The sequence below is a fragment of the Macrobrachium nipponense genome, chromosome 31, assembly GCF_015104395.2.
Source record: "Macrobrachium nipponense isolate FS-2020 chromosome 31, ASM1510439v2, whole genome shotgun sequence".
NCBI classification, from domain to species: Eukaryota; Metazoa; Arthropoda; class Malacostraca; order Decapoda; family Palaemonidae; genus Macrobrachium; species Macrobrachium nipponense.
Window position 1 is genome coordinate 16,118,578 of NC_061093.1, and position 19,188 is coordinate 16,137,765.

General features: G+C 37.0%; 1 pseudogene; it reads right to left on the minus strand.

The window, feature by feature from the left end:
• The window catches only part of LOC135206647 (cyclin-dependent kinase 12-like), a 193,077-nt pseudogene that overhangs the window by 118,084 nt on the left and 55,805 nt on the right, over positions 1-19,188 (minus strand).

Consider the following 19,188-nt stretch of genomic DNA (forward strand, 5'->3'; position numbering starts at 1 on the left):
GGGAAAGAAAGTTTTTTTCATAAATTCACCATAAATCAAAATATTGTGCTAGAGACTTCCAATTTGTTGCAAAATGAAGGTAAATTATTGAATATTACTAAAATATAAAATTTTTAGCTTACAATTGCGTTTTTCGACCATTTTGGTAGAGTCAAAGTTGACCGAATGTGGTTTTTTTTTATTTATCGTGATTTATATGCAAATATTTCGAAAATGAGAAAAGCTACAACCTTCAATTATTTTTCGTTGTATTCTACATGGAATTGCGCACATTTTCATATATACAACCTCATGTAACGGCTAATTTAAATTGGTGCAAACATTACCACAATCGCACGTATGATTTTTTCGGAAGAGTTACCGCGCGGACGTAAGGAAAATGTAATTTTTTTTCATAAATTCACCATAAATCGAAATATTGTGCTAGAGACTTCCAATTTGTTACAAAATGAAGGTAAATGATTGAATATTACTAAAATATAAGAGTTTTAGCTTACAATTGCGTTTTTTTGACCATTTCGGTAGAGTCAAAATTGAACGAAAGTTGAAAATTTGTCACATCATTTTTTATATGAAAATATTTCAAAACTGATAAAAGCTACAACCATGGGTTGTTTTTAGTTGTATTGTGCATGAAATTGCGCACATTTCCATATATAAAACCTCATGTAACGGCTAATTTTAAAATGGTGCAAACATTACCACAATCGCATGTATGATTTTTTTCGGAAGAGTTACCGCGCGGACGTAAGGAAAAAGTTTTTTCATAAATTCACCATAAATCGAAATATTGTGCTAGAGACTTCCAATTTGTTGAAAAATAAGGTAAATAGTTGAATATTACTACAATATAAGCGTTTTAGCTTAAAATTGCGTTTTTCGACCATTTTGGTAGAGTCAAAGTTGACCGAAGGTTGAAATTTTGGCACTTATCGTTATTTATATAGAAATATTTCAAAACTGATAAAAGTTACAATCATGAGCATTTTTTTTGTTGTATTCTACATGAAATTGTGCACATTTTCATATATAATACTTCATGTAACGGATAATTTAAAACGGTGCAAAAATGATGTCAAAGTGACGAAATAATTTTTGAGACGTGTCACTGATACTTTTTAGTGCGATAAGAAAGAAATTCGCGCTTGCGCGCCTGCGTAACGATTGTAAACAAAACAACGCCTTGATCCGTGAACTCCCAGCATCCCCCAAGGCGCGTGATTCAAAAGTTTTCGGCTGGTAGGCCTATAAGTATTTTTCCACGAATTTAAAAAAAAACTTTTTTGAGCAGACGTATGGTACGTCCATTCGGAAATCGGGGGAGATTTTGACTCGACGTTTAATACGTCCATTCGGCGTTTAAGGGTTAATAGTAATATCTATTAGTATCAATACCAAGGTGTATGGAACTTTTTTTTTTTTTTTTAAGTGGCTTAACCCTTAAACGTTGAAGGGGTATAATAAAAATCATCTCCTGTATGCCGAGGGGGTCTCGGAGTGAGCACCAAAGTGGAAAAAAAATTTTTTTTTTTTAAATCACAGCTTGCTTAGTTTTCAAGATTAAAAGTTCATTTTGGCTGCTATTTTTGTCATTGCCTGAAGTTTAGTATGCAACTATCAGAAATGAAAAAAAAAAAACAAATCATTATCATATATAAATAATGCGATATATGATAGCGTGAAAACAAAAATTTCATATATAATTATATTCAAATCGCGCTGTGAGCAAAACGGTTAAAGCTAACGAATTTTGTTGTTGTTATATTGTACACTAAATTGCGATCATTTTGGTATATAACACATTGTAATACGTTCAAAGCAACACAGAAAATATTATCGCAAAATGATGCATGAATTCGTAACGCGCGGACGTAAAAAAAAAATTTTTTTTTTTTGTCAAAAATTCACCATAAATCTAAATATTGTTCTAGATTTCCAATTTGTTTCAAAATGAAGACAAATGATTGAATATTACTATACTGTAAGAGTATTAGCTTACAATTGCAGTTTTCGACCATTTCGGACGAGTTAAAGTTGACCGAATGTCGAAATTTTTATATATACATTTTTTTATATGCAAATATTTCAAAAATGAGAAAAGATACAACCTTCAATTATTTTTTGTTGTATTTCACATGAAATTGCGCACATTTTCATATATAAAACTGTATGAAACTCCTAGTATGAAATGGAGCAAATATTACGAGAATGCGACATACGCATTTCGGAGATTTGCGGCGGAGAATCCGCGCGCGGAGGGAAGGAAGTTTTTTTTTTTTTTTTTTAATTCACCATAAATCTAAATATTGTGCTAGAGACTTTGAATGTTTCAAAATGAAGATAAATGACAGAATATTACTAGACTGTAAGTTTTAGCTTACAATTGCGTTTTTCGACCATTTCGGTAGAGTCAAAGTTGACCGAACGTGGTTCTTTTCTATTTATCGTGATTTATATGCAAATACTTCAAAAATGAGAAAAGCTACAACCTTCAATTATATATAATGAAATTGCGCACATTTTATATGTAAAACTTTATGTAATGGCTAATTTAAAATGGTGCAAACATTATGACAATTGCACGTATGATTTTTTCGGAAGAGTTACTGCGCAGACGTAAGGAGTTTTTTTCATAAATTCACCATAAATCAAAATATTGTGCTAGAGACTTCCAATTTGTTGCAAAATGAAGGTAAATGATTGAATATTACTAGAATATAAGAGTTTTAGCTTACAATTGCGTTTTTCGACCATTTCGGTAGAGTCAAAGTTGACCGAAGGTTGAAATTTTGGCCCTTATTGTTATTTATATGAAAATATTTCAAAACTGATAAAAGCTACAACCATGGGTTGTTTTTAGTTGTATTGTGCATGAAATTGCGCACATTTCCATATATAAAACTTTATATAACGGCTAATTTAAAATGGTGCAAACATTACGACAATCGCATGTATGATTTTTTCGGAAGGAAAAAGTTTTTTCATAAATTCACCATAAATCGAAATATTGTGCTAGAGACTTCCAATTTGTTGCAAAATGAAGGTAAATGATTGAATATTACTAAAATATAAGAGTTATAGCTTACAATTGCGTTTTTCGACCATTTCAGTAGTCAAAGTTGACCGAAGGTTGAAATTTTGGCACTTATTGTTATTTATATGAAAATATTTCAAAACTGATAAAAGCTACAATCATGAGTATTATTTTGTTGTATTCTACATGAAATTGCGCACATTTTCATATATAATACTCCATGTAACGGCTAATTTAAAATGGTGCAAAAATTATGTCAAAGTGACAAAATAATTTCTGAGATGTGTCACTGATACTTTTTAGTGCGATAAGAAAGAAATTAGCGCTTGCGCGCCTGTGTAACGATTGTAAACAAAACAACACCTTGAACCGTGAACTCCCAGCATCCCCGAAGGCGCGATTCAAAAGTTTTCAGCTGGTAGGCCTATAAGTACCGTATATTTCGGCGTATAAGTCGACCCTTTAGCACCCAAAAATCATGCCAAAATTAGGGGGTCGACTTATCTAACAGTAACAAAAAGTGAATCTTTATTATTTTGGCATATCGGTACAGGAATCCAGGCTTTACAGTAGGCTATTAACAATGACAGCCTTGTTGAGGTAACTATGTATGTAAATACCAGTATTAAAAACATTTCACACTGTAATACGACAATAATAATACATTAGCTGTACATACCTCCACTACATCTTAGCATTAGGTACACAAATTCATTCTAATATCTACAAATACAACATAATGTATTAACCCCTAACTCAATATTTAGGAACAAACTTTTCACCAATTCCCTCTGGGGCTCTGCCTGTTGAGATGTTCATCTCAAACCTTGTCTAGTTCATAACAAATTCAAATAAATAAGTATACAAAAACCACTCATTGTATCTATGTAGAGGAGTTAATGACTAGTACACAACTTGGCAAAATTGAGTTTTGCATGAACACTATACAATGCAAAACTATACTCTGTTTTTTTTCATCTGTCCACCCGCCTGTGGTGTTTTTGTATGGCAACACTGCGTCCCGGGCTTTAGATAGTCACATTCAGCTTTCATTCAACGATTATAATAATATCCTATTTCGAATAATAACGGTGTAATTCGCATACAGTATATTATTAAAACACTTTTCAGTTGCAATGTACACCCAGATATCCTTTTATTTACCTAAAACTTACACATAGCGTAACTATCTAAAGCCCGGGACGCAGTGTTGCCATACAAAAACACCACAGGCAGATGGACAGATGAAAAAAAACAGAGTATAGTAATATACTCAAGTACCATAAAATATGAGAATATCCCTACCACTTACAAAATTCATAACAGCATGCAAAACACTCCCCATACCTGATGGTGTTATAATTGGTTCCCCAGGCTCTATGGTGACGTCCTTCACATCTACGGATGATGAATCCCCGCGTAACCGTCTTTCTCTTGCTGTTGCTGCTAAAAGTACTGCAGCATTTAGTCTCTCTAGTAATCGACGAATGCCAGGATCCATCTGAAAATATTTAAGTTTAGGTTCTGCCCTTCAATTCAGCCTTTTAAGAAATTATGCAATAAGTAAAAATGACTGGTAACAGTATGTGATAGCGTCAGTTGAGTTGTGTGCATCAACTGCTGGAAGATCCAGATCTACTTAGATGAGAAGGGAAGCTGGAGATGAGTTAAGCAATGGAGAGAAATACAAGGAAGACATGAATAGCAGAATTTCACAGTGCACCTGTATCACACTGCATTAGAGGTACAATGTTGGTGTATCATAAGGACTAAAATGCTCCAATAAGTACTTTTAGTAGTTCATTAATAAATTTAAAACAAAAATTGATGAAGTTCAATATTATGTGATATGATATTCTTTAGACAGATGGCCTAAGCTGGATATAAACAAGTTCAAAAATTAGCCTGTGGTTAAAATTTTGTTGTAACATGCATTTTAACACCTCTATAGAGCAATAAGATTTCTAAAGTGAGCAGAGCAATGACCATCTTAATATGTGTACGTAATAGCAGATGAACCGAGTTGAGAGAATTCTGTTACAGTCCAGTGCAGATATAGGACCCATGTAAATATAGTCAAATTGTGGATATCACATGCAGCGTGCACTGTGACAAATTCAGGACAATATTAATGGTTCCCTGCAACATCCCTTCAGCCTTCAAAAGCCATGCTTTTCTTTATTTTACTTTCCAAGGATTCATTTTGGTATTCAACAAGCAACATAATTACTTCCATTTTACTTCAACTTTTACCTCTTATAAGAGAAAAAATTCTTTTCCCAAACCCTATGCAAATCCAGAAATGTGACAAAAGTGGGTAAACAAACCACTTTCAATAAACAGTAGTACTAGGTTTAATTTTTCTATTACCACAAAGTATTTTAAGCAGTAAACCTGTCAAGTTTCATTTAAAAAGATATGTAAAATGGGGCAACCATGGTTTTTTAAGTTAAAATGTTTAACTTCATAAAGCACAAGTGATTAATTTTGCTAGTAGCATGGGATGCTTCTTCCAAGCCAATGTAAGGCATTTGTGGTCCTTTACTTCACAACCAAATAAGTAATTTAAATCCTACGTATTTTCTAAACCTTGGGCTGGATGAGATTTCATTTTTATTTAAAGCCTAATATGCTAGTCTTCAATCTCTCCCTCCCCCTATTTTTTTTTTTTTATTAATTCCTTTATAGTTTTATTATTATTCTAGACAACTTGATACCTGCCCAAAATGTCCACCTGTCTCTTTAACTGAAAGCAAAATGCCCACTGTATTAACATTTGAGGCAGCAAAATTAAATCAAAGTAACCCATTAAACTCTTCAATTTTCATAGGAGCAATTCATTATCAACTGAATCAGCAAATTGATGCTGCAGAAACTTACAAGACTCAAACATGAATAATAAGACAGGTAGATCTTACATCAAAAGTCAATGGTATTTGCTTATTTGTTGAAGCCACATGCATCTAATATGATTTTTAAAAAAATTAGCTGAATGGTTAGGTTAAAACTAAAAAAAAATAATAAAAAAAAAGAAAATGGCCAAATATAAATACCTGTTCACTCATCAAAGCAGTGATTTGACCAAACACCACAGTTTGCCGGGTGTTGATGAGGTGAGCTAGGTGATAAACTGCCCGGTATAAAGGATGTGATTCATCATGTGTGACCATTGGATTATTAAACCGATGAGATGCTTGAGGTGGGGTAAGGCTGTCACCAGCACCTGCTCCAGGTGGCGTGTGCGAAGTCTGACTTTGGTAATGCAATGCAGGAGGTCCCGGAGAGTTACTCCGTGAAGTAGGTAGATTATTTGAGAGGTAACTTTCACCATTGTTGCTATCCATACATCTCCCATCATCCATCCCTCCTCTATATCCTGATCCTGGTCTCTGATCTTTATGTGGGCCTAGATAGCCAAGTTGGGCTGACAATGGGCCAACTGCCTTACCCGGTGGAAGTTGAGGTGCAGCACCTAATAAACCCATAGCAGCATCTTGCTGTTCTTTTAGCTGACGCCGTCTTCTCTTGCTCCACAACTCGTGACAATCTTGGTATTTGGGTAACGGTGGTGGTTCCATGCTGTGATGATCAAAAGTAAATTTACTAATCTCATTCTCACAAAAAAAAATATTTAAAACTGAAAACAAACTGAACACCCTGAAACAGAAAGATCAGTCTGATAAAATTCTTATGAAAGAACTTGAGAACACAATACACCAAAATATACTGTGGAATAATTTTCTAAGCCAATCCTCATTACTTTTCATTAATATTAGGAAACCTTGATGGTCCTTACATGAATATAGAGTTCTACTCTTAAACCATAGAATATAACAGGCAACCAAAAACTTTTCAAACACCTATCCACCATATAAATCATGCCATAAAGAAAATTAATTTTACTTGGCAGGCAGGATATTCAAATCTTGTTACTACTACCCAGATAAAAGAATGTGAAAATATGAATAACTTGGATAGATGCACAACATCGAGTAAACACCTTTTTTACGGAAAAATTTCGAAGTTTTATTTACAATGAACCAATTAAGAGAAATGTAGTGAATATAATAACCTGCATCCTCTTCTATCACTTAAGTCAATAACATTAATACTACCATTCCTGACTGCACATATAAATTACCATATCTAATAAGATACATACGTTTCATTTAGTAAGCTGATACCGATCAAGAGTAAAATTTTCAAGCAACCCCCCATGGTGTAGAAACTGCCTATCCAAGTTTATTATATTCATCTGTAGGTATGAGTCAACTCTACAGAACAGCATTTGTATCTTTTTTTTTACAAATCTGTCCAACTAATGCATAAAAAATAGCAATGTGTATAATCATACACAATGCAATGGATACTTAAACTACAAAAGAGAAAGAAAAATAAGGAGGAAAACTAATCTCAATGACAACACTGCTAACAAGGGCAATTACTTACAGTTCAGGGTCAACATTTTTCAGCCAGGTGCTGTTAAGAGCACTTTCTGCAGTGATACGTTTCGATGGATCTAACTTTAACATCTGGTCAAGGAGTTCTAAAGCAGGTTGAGGCATCTTGTCTTTGAAATCTTCTAATATTCTTCTACGATAGGTTTTCTTAGGTTTCATTGCACCCCAGCCAGGCAATTTCACAATGTCAGGCCAGTCTGCAGTGGTTGGAGTTCCACAAACCCGAGAAATGACATCTAACTGCATTGCTTCTGTGCTGGCCTGGTATGGGAAAAGGCCAGATATAACAATAGTTCACTGTAAAAACTAATGATCTCAAATCTGTTGGGTTATAAAACAAAATGGCTCATTACAATTCTATTATCTTAAAATCTATTGGGTTATGATACACTAAATAATTTTGATTCACCAAATCATCCAATCTGGAGGAAATTGCTATTTAACATCAAAGTGTTCATTCTTACCCAAGATACATGAACCTCATCAATTCCTAGAATTCTACAGAGAACATATTAAGCCCCATCACAGTTCTTTTTCTCAAGTGTACTGTATGGTATAGTACATAAACTCAAGTAAGTACATAAGAAAAGTTAACCAATGACCTGAACTTACCTGAAAAAGTGGCCTTTTCTGGAACAGCTCCCCAAGGATACAGCCACAAGACCAGACATCAATAGCTGGTCCATACCGTTCTTCCCCTAATAATAGTTCAGGAGGACGGCTACCAACAAGGTAATAAACTTTAATTTGTATATGGACGTTCCTTGTTTGAGCTAAATAACCTTGCCAAACCAAAATCACCCAGTTTAATTTGACCCCTGAAATAAAATCATCTTGGTTAATATCAGCCTTAATTTCATCCAATCTCAATATTTGTACTTAAAAAGAACCCAGATAAAATTTCTTTAATTTGTCTCAAAAGTCTCCCTCAAGAAATTGTTCAAAACAAGACTATTAACCATTTAAAAAATTAATCAACAAAAAAAAACCTTCAAAACAAAGAACTAACAGACAAAACATCACCTACAACAAAAAATGACAAATTTTTAAAATCAATTTGTATTTTTCATAACTAACAAACCTGAAGTCTTAACATTAGGACATTCTTCTAGCTCCAGCTGTAAAACTAGTAAAAATATAGGCAGTCCCCATTCATCTATTAGTGGCTTCGGTTAATGGCCATCCGGCTTTATGGCACTTGTCTAGACATACGGCGAGTATCGGTTGGCACCAATAATAGATATATGGTGCCATTACATACCTCATAGAGGCACCATTAACCAGTTATCGACACATAAATTGCTGAATTTCAGTCAATAGTGGTTTTTGCTTCCCAGCACCCCACCGAGATCAGAACCTCGCCGAAAAACAGGGACTGCCAGTAATAATAATAATAATAATAATTTCAAAAAAACCTGTGTAATCAAGGGTCTATTGGCATCTGTGCTTGATCACAGGTTATGTGGGAGCTCACACAATGCCTTGGACATCCCTTGAATGCATTACTTACTCTTCCAACCCAGTTTTGACTGTTGGAGGGGTGGTTCGAGGTGGGCCTTTATATATTAAGACCTCAGGTTTGTTAATTATGAAAAATACAAATTTATTTAAAAATATATTTGTTCATATACAAATCAACCCTTCAGTCTTAACATTAGGATAGACTTACTCATTGGTGGGAGGTAAGTATCCTTACCTGACAAGAGAGTTTGCCACCTTTAGTTCATTTCCAAATAAAATTATTCCAAGACAATCGAATACAACCTCAGAAACTATGATATATGAAAGTTTATCGGTTCATCTCTCTGGGTGTTTCATAAAAAACATAGTTCATTGCATTTGCAGAAGATGGAGAGGTATCTATTCTCATAACGCCACGTATTCTATTGTGAATTTATCATCATTCCACTCTCTCCTTGCCACAGAGAGGGTTGTGTTGCTACTGAAAAGTATTTTATGCTATTGATTACCTTAGCAGCATGGCTGTCTCAATCACCTGTTCCAGCTTAACAAGGTATTCTTCCTCTTACTGCCCGTAGGTAAAGTAGATAGAAAACATATTGGGGAAAAAAAAAAAAAAAAAAAAAAAAAAAACACACACACACCCACCACCATTGGACCCAAGGGAAAAAGTCTCCAAGGATCTATGGGCAACACCTTTTAAATAAAAGGATGCGAAAGTTGTCACCAGCTTTCAAAATCCTCTCAAGACATTTTTCTTGAATGCCAAAGAGCTCAGGTCCCTTGTGTCATGAGCTCTAATTCTCACAAAATTATTTGACCTTTCAGATTCTGTTAAATACATATACATTTCTGATTGTTTCTCTTAACCAAAATGATATTGTAGTCTTGGACACTTCTTTATTGACCCAGCCTGTACTCACAAAAAGCCTTTGGCATCTAAGCCCGAGATGTCAAGTTCTTTTTAAGTAAGCTCCTAGTACTTTGACAGGACATTTACAAAATTTCTTCAGGGTCATTAACCAGTCTCCCAAAGATTGTATAGAATAGGAGACAAATGTGTCGTCTGCCACATAAATTCTGGTATAAATTTGAAGACTACTGACTTCAAACCTCTGGAATACTTCACCTCATATGACAAACCATGTAACTCTCCTACTCTTCTGGTCAATGCTAGAGCCAACAAGAGAAGTTCCGAGTAGAGAAACACTGCCTACAACACCAATCACAGTAGACAGATAACTTTCTATGATACACACATTGATGACTTTCTGATATATCCTGCCACTTGCGATGCTATTTTTTGAGAAAAACCTCTCGCTCGCAGGATACTTGACAGTCTCCACCTAAGAATAGATAGGGACTGTACTAATTGGTGGTACCTGTCCACGTGTGGTTGGTACAGTAGGTTGTTCAAGGGAGGTAGTTCTCTCGGAACATCTATCAGCAGTGCTAAAAGGTCCAAGAACCATTCTTCCTTTGGCCACAAGGGACTACCCAGGTTATCATGAGACTCTGAGACTGCATCACCTTATTCAGAATCAGACGGATCAGACAAAATGGAGGAAATACATATATGTGCAGAATATCCCACAGATGTTGTAGAGCATCTTCTACCGTGTCTGGGACTACTGAACAGTATATCTCCAACTTCTTGTTTGTTGAGAGCAAGTCCATGACCGGTCTTTCCCACAAGATAAACATTCTGTCTGCAACTTCCAGATGCAAGGACCACTCTGTTCCCAGAATCTGGTCCCAGCAGCTCAACTTGTCTGCTTTACATTCCTTTTCCCTGGAATATATCTGGCCCTGATGTCTATAAGTTCTCTACAGCCCACTGATGAAGTTGAACTGTCATGAGTTTGTTTATATGGTGTTTTTACATTGTAAGGAACCAGTGGTTATTTAACAGCGGGGCCAACGGCATTAAGAGACTTCCTGAACTGTCTGAGGTGTAACTGTCGAGATACCAGACCTCCTAGTTTGTTTACATATGCTACTGCTGTAGTGTTGCCTGACATCAATACTACTGAGTGTCCCATCACCCTCTCCCGGAACTCCTGTAGTGCTAAAAATGCGGCTTTTAGTTCTAGCACATATTAATAGAGTTCTCTGTCCTCCTGACTTCATCTTTCCGAAGTCATCAGATCCTCCATGTGAGCGCCCCAACCATCAAGTGACACATCTGAGAACAGCAGAAGATCTGTAGGATTGTGTTCTTGCAACCACCAGTAGATCCTTTCCTCACTCTGTCGACACTGGAATCTGCTTGTATGGATGATCTACACTTGGCAACCAAAACTCTTTCATCTTCCATTGTAAAGACCAAAGGTGTAGTTTCCCATGTGGAACTAACTTCTCCAAGAAACTTGGGATCCCTAGAACTTCTTGCCACTGCTTTGCTGGTTATGTTTCCTTTTCCAGGACGGAATTCACTATTTTGCATTTCTCTACCCTGTGATCTGAAGAGAAAATTTTGGCCTTTACTGTGTCCAAAACCATCCCTAAGTACACCAGCTTCTGCTGAGATCCAAACTCGGCTTCTCCCGATTTATCACAATGCCTCAGCTATGACAAAACTGGAGAAGGAGACCTCTGTCCTGAAGTAATTTTTCTTGGGACTAGCACCAACCAATCATCCAGGTACCTTAATAATCTGATTCCCTGAGCATGATCCTATGTCGACAAGAGTGAATACTCTTATAAATACTTCAGGAGACGTTGTCAATCCGAAACAGAACTGAATTGAAAAACCCTTTCTGCCAGACTGAAACGGAGAAACTTCCTGGAAGAATGATTGACTGGAATCTGGGAGTATGCTTCCTTCAAGTCTATTGTCGGCATAAAACCCTTGTCCCTGACTGCTGCTAGAACTGTCCTTGGGGTGTCGTCCCGTTTTGAATCACATCCTCCTATGAAAAGATTCAGCAATGACATATCTAATAAACTGTCCCTCCAATCTCTATGGCCTCAGGGACAAGGAAAATGCGGCTGTAAAATCCACTTGATGGGGTTAGTACTTGCTCTACAGCTCCCTTCTCAATCATCTTCCTCACTTCTTGCTGAATAAGAATTTCTGAGACCCAAGAATGTAAGAAAGGTGTGGTAATGGTTGTTCCGCCAGGGGTGGAGTAAAGTCGAATGGGATCAAGATAACCCAATCTGAGCACATCAACTGCCCACTGCTCCGCTCCTAATCTCTGCCACACCTCCCAATGACTTCCCAGGCATAGCCCCACTGGTGTGACTGATGGGGAGAGACGTACAGTCTATCATCTTGCACTCGCTCTCGCCCCTAATGGCCCTTCCTCTATTGGCTCAATTGTGAAAGGGCCAGAGGCAATTTTCCTTGGAGAAGGTCTTGTCAGCTTAGGGATTAGCCCTCACTACTCTATTCTGTGGTGTTTGTTGTAATTGTCTTATTTAATTAGGACAGTTTCCAGACGATTTTACTAACTACCTGTAGAACTATATATCACTGATATTCATCCTTCTATCAACTACACCTTCTAGTATGTCCTATGGTAACAATTGCAACTCTAAGACATCCCCATTCCAAACAGCTAACTGATAGTCCAAATCTACAGTGCAGGTTAATTTAGACAATGCTGCATCTCTCCTCAACAGAACATTAGCCTATACGTTGGCATTCAAGTTTGTCAAATATGAAAATGCTTTGGATCTAGATTGAGGCAAGCTGATAAAGTTTTGCTTCATCAACTAATCTGGTTAACTCTGAAATCTTTGCCACCGCAGTTGACCAAAGGTCTTACCACAAAGCCTTTTGAAAGATAAAGCCATTGATTCCAATGTAGCAGCTTCTTGAAAAGTGAAAGGCATTCCATCTTCGCCTGATCTAACAAGGTTAAGCCAGGTCTTAACCTCACAACATCTAGATTGATCTGTCTTCCTATTAAAGAACAGGTGTCGCAAAATATTTCCTATGTCTCAGCAACGGAGGGGCAAGGAAACTTGAATGATCCATTTGATTGCAAAGAATTATCCCTCCCAGAAAGCCAGCATTAACATGCTAACACAGACTCTGCGTGACTTGAGTATAGTAGTTCATACAACACTTTTGTATCATTTTTTAGTTCCGATAGAGCTTTAATTCCAGTCGGAGCTACTGGAAGGAGTTTCAGACCTCCTTGAAAGATTACTGAACTGACAAATCAAGTCAATCACCTCCGCATAAGAAGCCAGAAACTCCTGATTCTCTCCTCCTCCTACTTCCAAACCATTCTGTTCAGCCGCTGACAAAGGCAAATCAATCCTATCAGCAACAAACGTCATAGGATTGATGGTCAACCAATCCTACGACCATGGCACCAATGTCCTCTGACCGCTGTTGCTGGCTAGTTCTTGAATGGCCACCAGGTGAACACGAACATCTAAACCTTTCACTGCTCCTTGCGCTAGAGCAGAACACTGTCCATTCCTCCAGAATGACGGCTCCCTGGAAGTAAAATATACGTCATTACTGTTTCTACTGCCATCAACAACGGTCATTGGGGATCGTGACCTTGATCTTCTGGTCCCAGGCCAAACCACCTCTTAACCAGTGTGTTCAGCAGGGTTACTAATGCTGCATTACTCAACCTTTTAATTGGAGCATTATCAACTTTCCTTCTCATCTTGAAAGGTCTTACAGGAAAGACTGGAACCTACTCCCCAGCCTTCGAAGATCGATGCATACTCCCTGTTAATTCTCTAAACACCTGTGGTGCATCCCCAAAACATCTTTTCTCATCACGATTGGCACCATACTCCCAGCTGCTTCCACCCCAGTGTCTATTGATCCCTTCAGCCGTGATGATGTATCCAAATGACGGCTGCCATTTTGCTTTCCAGCACTAGCAACTATCTGTTGTGCTTTGTTTTTCATAGGATGAGACAGCCATAGTTTGAAGATGAAGAAGAAATTTAATCCTCTCCGGGCGAGCATGAGGATCAGGCCACAGAGTCCTCACCCTCTAATGCTGACTGGTGCAACAACACTTGACGTCACCAAATCTTGTGATGACACCCAACTAAATGAGGAAAAAGAACAAGAAGAACATATTTATCTTTTCTTTTTGCCTGTCTTATTTATCTTCTCTTCCAAAGCTTGCAATTTCTCCATATAAGCATGCCACAGTCTGAAACCATAGTTACATTCGCCAACACCAACGATGTGAGTGGAAGTAGGCTGTGGCGTCACCATGCTTGATGGAAGACGCTGCATAGATACTGATGGTATATCCCTGCAGGGGCCGTAAAGTTATTTCCCAAATTCTGTGACGTTGGAATCAAATGTGCTGCTACAGGTGTCATTGTGTTAGCCCCCATAAACTGCAGACCAGGGGGAGGAAGAACATCCATAGACAGATGACCTGGAGGGAAGTGTGACATGACATAGCGAGACAACCACCCATCCAAAGCTGGTACCCCGGATAGGCCTAACGACATCCACATCGCCACCATCCTGTGCATATCAGGGGCTGAAACATACGACAAAGATATTGATGCTCCCCTCTCCCAGCGGGGAAGAAATGAGCATAATTAGCTACAAAACCCCCCCAAAGCCCCCTCCTGATGCATCCAACGATGAATCATTGGAAGAACCTGAAGGGGTATGGGAAGCATCAAATACAGGTGACAAAACATATGGAACAGCATCATGCATAGTCGGAACAAAAGAAGCTGAAGACGCTTGTCCATCCAAAGATGGCAGCATCTCCTTTCTCCTGTATTGATCCTTTTCATAAAACTTTCTCCATTGTTCCACCAACCAACAATGACAAATTGAACATTTTCTCTGCACTTACTGCATGTTGGTTGAGGATCCGTAGACACAAAGTTAGAAACCTCGAACAAGGAAACCCACTCACGCCAGGCCATTTCCTTTGTTTCTTGCAAGATCCCAAATAAAGCTTCGTTTGAACAAAAAACTCCATATCTCACAACTTATACAAAACTAAAAAACCCAAAAACCCAGAAAATACTGAAAAAGAAAAAACAGGCAAACTAAATGGGCTTGATAGACAATAATCACGTCCTCTCTTAAAGGCGTTAAGGAAGTAACTCATGCGATCACGGGAAGCCCAAAGCATTTTGGGAGCTCCCACATACGCTGTAATCATGCACAGATGACAATACTTCCTTGAATACACAGGTTTTTTTTTTTTTTTTTTTTTTTGGTTTTTTTTTTTTTTTTTTTTTTTTTTTTCTAAACCAAATTTACAGCTGGTGCTAGAAGAATCCTAATGTTAGGACCAAAGGTTTGTTTCGTATATGAACAAATGTTCAATCAATCAATCAATAACCACAGAAAACAAAGGTTGAAAAAATCTTTAAAGGCAGAACAAAAAATTCTTGTCCTAATCAAATAGGCCCATTCAAAGACTGAATGTTGTCAAATTAAAGATAAGAATAAAAAAAAAAAAAAAAAAAATATTTGAATCTGATATGCCAAACCCCCCAAAATATGTATTTCTCCTCAACGACATCAGTAAATGCACTTACTTGTTGTTCATTAAGATATTGCTGCATTTGATATCACGGTGTAGAAAATTCTTCTTATGACAATAACTAAGGCCGTTAAGGAGTTGTTTCATAATGGAAGCATTGTGCTGCCCTGAGAACTCCACCATGCCAGACTCCAACAGCCCATGAGATCATGGTCCATATATTCAAACACCAAGTAAAACGATCCCTTGTCCTAAAAAGTGTGCACATTTTAGGATAAATTACATTATCTTGTATGTCACATATGCATTCACATACAATACTTTGGAACAAGTCGTATTTATACATGAACAATACTACAACTCTATACCTACATGTCTGAAATCCACAGCATCCTGTTTGTCAGTCACAATTTCCTTGAGGTTAACGATATTTTTATGGTTCAGTTGCTTAAGAATTTTAATTTCTCTAACTGCAGTTATTGGGAAGCCTTCCTTCTCATTCTCTAGGCGCATTTTCCTTTTTTCAAATGCCACCATCTCATCATCTGCAAATTTCACATTGCATAAATTTATTTCAATCTACAATCTCATCAATCTAATAGGCATTCCATATCAACTAGAACAATATCAAAATAAAGTAAAACACATCACAGCAAACTTGAACCACAAAATAATGAACACAAACCAGACATCCATAATCTGTATTCAAGAAATACTATGGAACAACATGATTTCACAGTCTCTTCAGCAAATCAATGATACCTTTAACAGTTACCTATAGTAAACAATTTTGGTAGCCCCAGCAGTCAGCTAAGAGCTTGCCCAGCAAATATTTAAGAGTGCCCAGATTGTCAGCAAAAATTAAAAAAAATACAAGCGTATGTTCTGACCAATTGAGCATTGATTAAGTTTATTTATTTCTAATTACTTGCCTTTTGTATGAATGTATTGATATTACCTAATAAACATACACAGAAAAACAAAATACTGTGACTGACAACTGCCAATAATGACATTTATTGTAATAGTTATTTAATCTTAAGAGTTTATTTACTCTTCTACTTATCTAAGAAATTTTATAAAACTAAGTGATACATTAAATAAGGCAAGTTAAGCTGACTGACCTTGAAAGGAAAGATCAACTCTCCATATATTTAAATGTTAAACAGCACGGGTAAAGCTGGGCCACTACATATTCAAATATATCAACTTGTTACAGGGTTATTATAAATTCCACTGATAATACTTACATGTGGCAAAAGTCATGGCTATACACAAAAATCAAAATGTCTAAAAAAACATTAAAAATATTAACTTACAAGTTTTACATTTGGTTTTCCTTTGATGTGGATAGAAATGAAATTTTTATATTGCAAGTCACCACTTAAATGCAACATTCACATTTCAAAAAATTTCACTAACACATAAACATAGCGGTAACAGACAGGTAGATAGGTGCATGGGCCTTCCAGCTCATTGGTGGAGCAACAGTCCGATAATCAACTTGTGTGGATATGTTGTAGCGTGAAAAAAGGGGCTGGGAGGAGGGTGCTATGAATTACAATTAGTGTAACTGGTATGTGTAACAACAACATATTCTGCACATTACTACAAAAAATACTTACTTGTAACAAAACTCACTACATAGCACTTATAATTGCCCCAAATCATTTTTTAGGTAATTCTTGGTAACAAGTGACTTCTCTGAGCTCCAGAAACTGTGAAAACAAAACATTCCTTGGGTCTAAGAGCCAGACATGGAGTTGTAATTAGCATGGCACCTACTAATAGCTCCAGATTAATCACTCTTTTTCCTGAATACCAGAGAAACCATGTTGAGTAATCAAACTTTTGGAACACTCAGTTGAGGGATATTACTCACCTAATAAGCTACATGTTGAATATATAGCCCAAAGATTTTCTATCATACAAGATGCCATAATGATAAAAGAAGGTAGAGTATTATGAGGAAGAGATCAGGATCCTGATCTCTTCCCAAAGCAGAGGATAACGAGAACAAACCCAACCACCTGCGAGTTAATTGCATCAAAGTTTACAAATGTAAATTGACACATGCAAATAGTTGCCAATAAAAACAAATTTTTAAAAATCAAATTGCATTATTCATAGCTAACAAACCTGAGGTCTTAACAATAGGATAACTTTCCAAGCGCCAGCTGGTAACCGGTTAACACAAAGACTGTAAAGCAAGGAATCTGTGAGATCTGGCAACTCCTCCCCGTACGAGGTGATAGCTGGTCAGAGACCACACACCGGACCTCGTGACGCTTCAGTCTTTTCCCCAACCCAAGAAATATAATAAGAGAGAGAAAGGGGCGGCTGGAGGTGGGCAGTAAAACATTAAGACCTCAGGTTTGTTAGCTATGAAACATACAAATGGGTTTAAAAAAAATTTGTCATTTTGTTCATATGCAGAACAAACCTTCTGTCTTAAACTAGGATAATCTAAAACCTTGGTGAGAGATAGAAGTATCCTAAACTGGCTGGGAGTTAACCCACCTTCTTAGAAAAACAAGTTCTAAAGAAGGTGGCTCCATGCCCGTGAGAAGCTACATAAACTGATATCTAACAACTCAGCCTGTCAGCAACCACATTCCTCTTGCCTGGAATGCATCTGGCAGAGCTCCACTGAGTTGTCGATTGCCCACTGGTAAGTAACTTCTCAAATTATTTTTCCTAAGCAAGTAAACTTTTAGTGACCTGTTGCAGTGTGAAGCTATATCAAAAGATTATCAATGGCATGAAACTCTTCAAGGAAACCATACCAGGTGTATCTCCAAAAAAATTCTCAAAACTTACAAATCATGAAGGCATGGCATAGGCTGCAGCTTCCTTGGTCAGGTCTTTAGCTCCTGAAGTAGTTATCTCAGGATATTGGAACATCCCATCATTCAATAAATCTCCAAGTGTCCCATTTAAGAGCAAATAGCTGAGGACAGATCACTGAAACCTTTCCATGCAATACAATGCCTTGTGAGTACAAAATTTTTTTTTTTTTAAAGTCCTTGAGCTTGACAGTCTGATCTAGACTCTGTGACTGAGGCTATTTTATATGTTATCTTATGGGAATCATCTGCAACACTTTAGCCCTTGACCCCTTAAAGTTACAATTTAACAAGGTTCCAACTCATGTAACTCAGTAATTGACTAAAAAAATTCCACAACCTATAAATAAACTACTAATGAATCCTGATATAAAAGTGCAATGAAAACTTAGAGTACCTGAAAATGTGCACAGCTAACCAGGGGCTTAACCATATTTGCCAGTGTTGCCAGATGCTTCCCACAACTGGTCACCTGCCACCAAATCACCTGTTACCCTTTGATTTTACAAAATTTAAGCTGTCAAACCTACCACAGGGAACTTGCAGCCATTCAGTTCCAAGACAGAGAACAAGAGGAATTTAAGAGTTGTGGAAAGCAAGAAAAATGATCCAAAAAAAAATAAGGGAGGTGAAGGGACATGCATCTATGGTGGAACTGGGAGAAAACCACATGTTGCACAAGGAGGTAACAACTAAGAGGTGTTGCACTGCAAGATTGAAAAAAGGAAGTGGGCATGGAGTTAAACTCATCTGTGATGCCCACATAAACACCAAATAAGGTGTACTCAAGGCAATAAGCCCCAGTGGAGAATGTTACCCTTTGAATAATACTGTCTTTTATCAAGCTGCAGTCCATAAAGCATATGTAAAATATTAAGGTCTGTCACTGTGAAAGAAAAAAGTATTGCTTTACAACCTATGACCTAAAAGGAAATTCA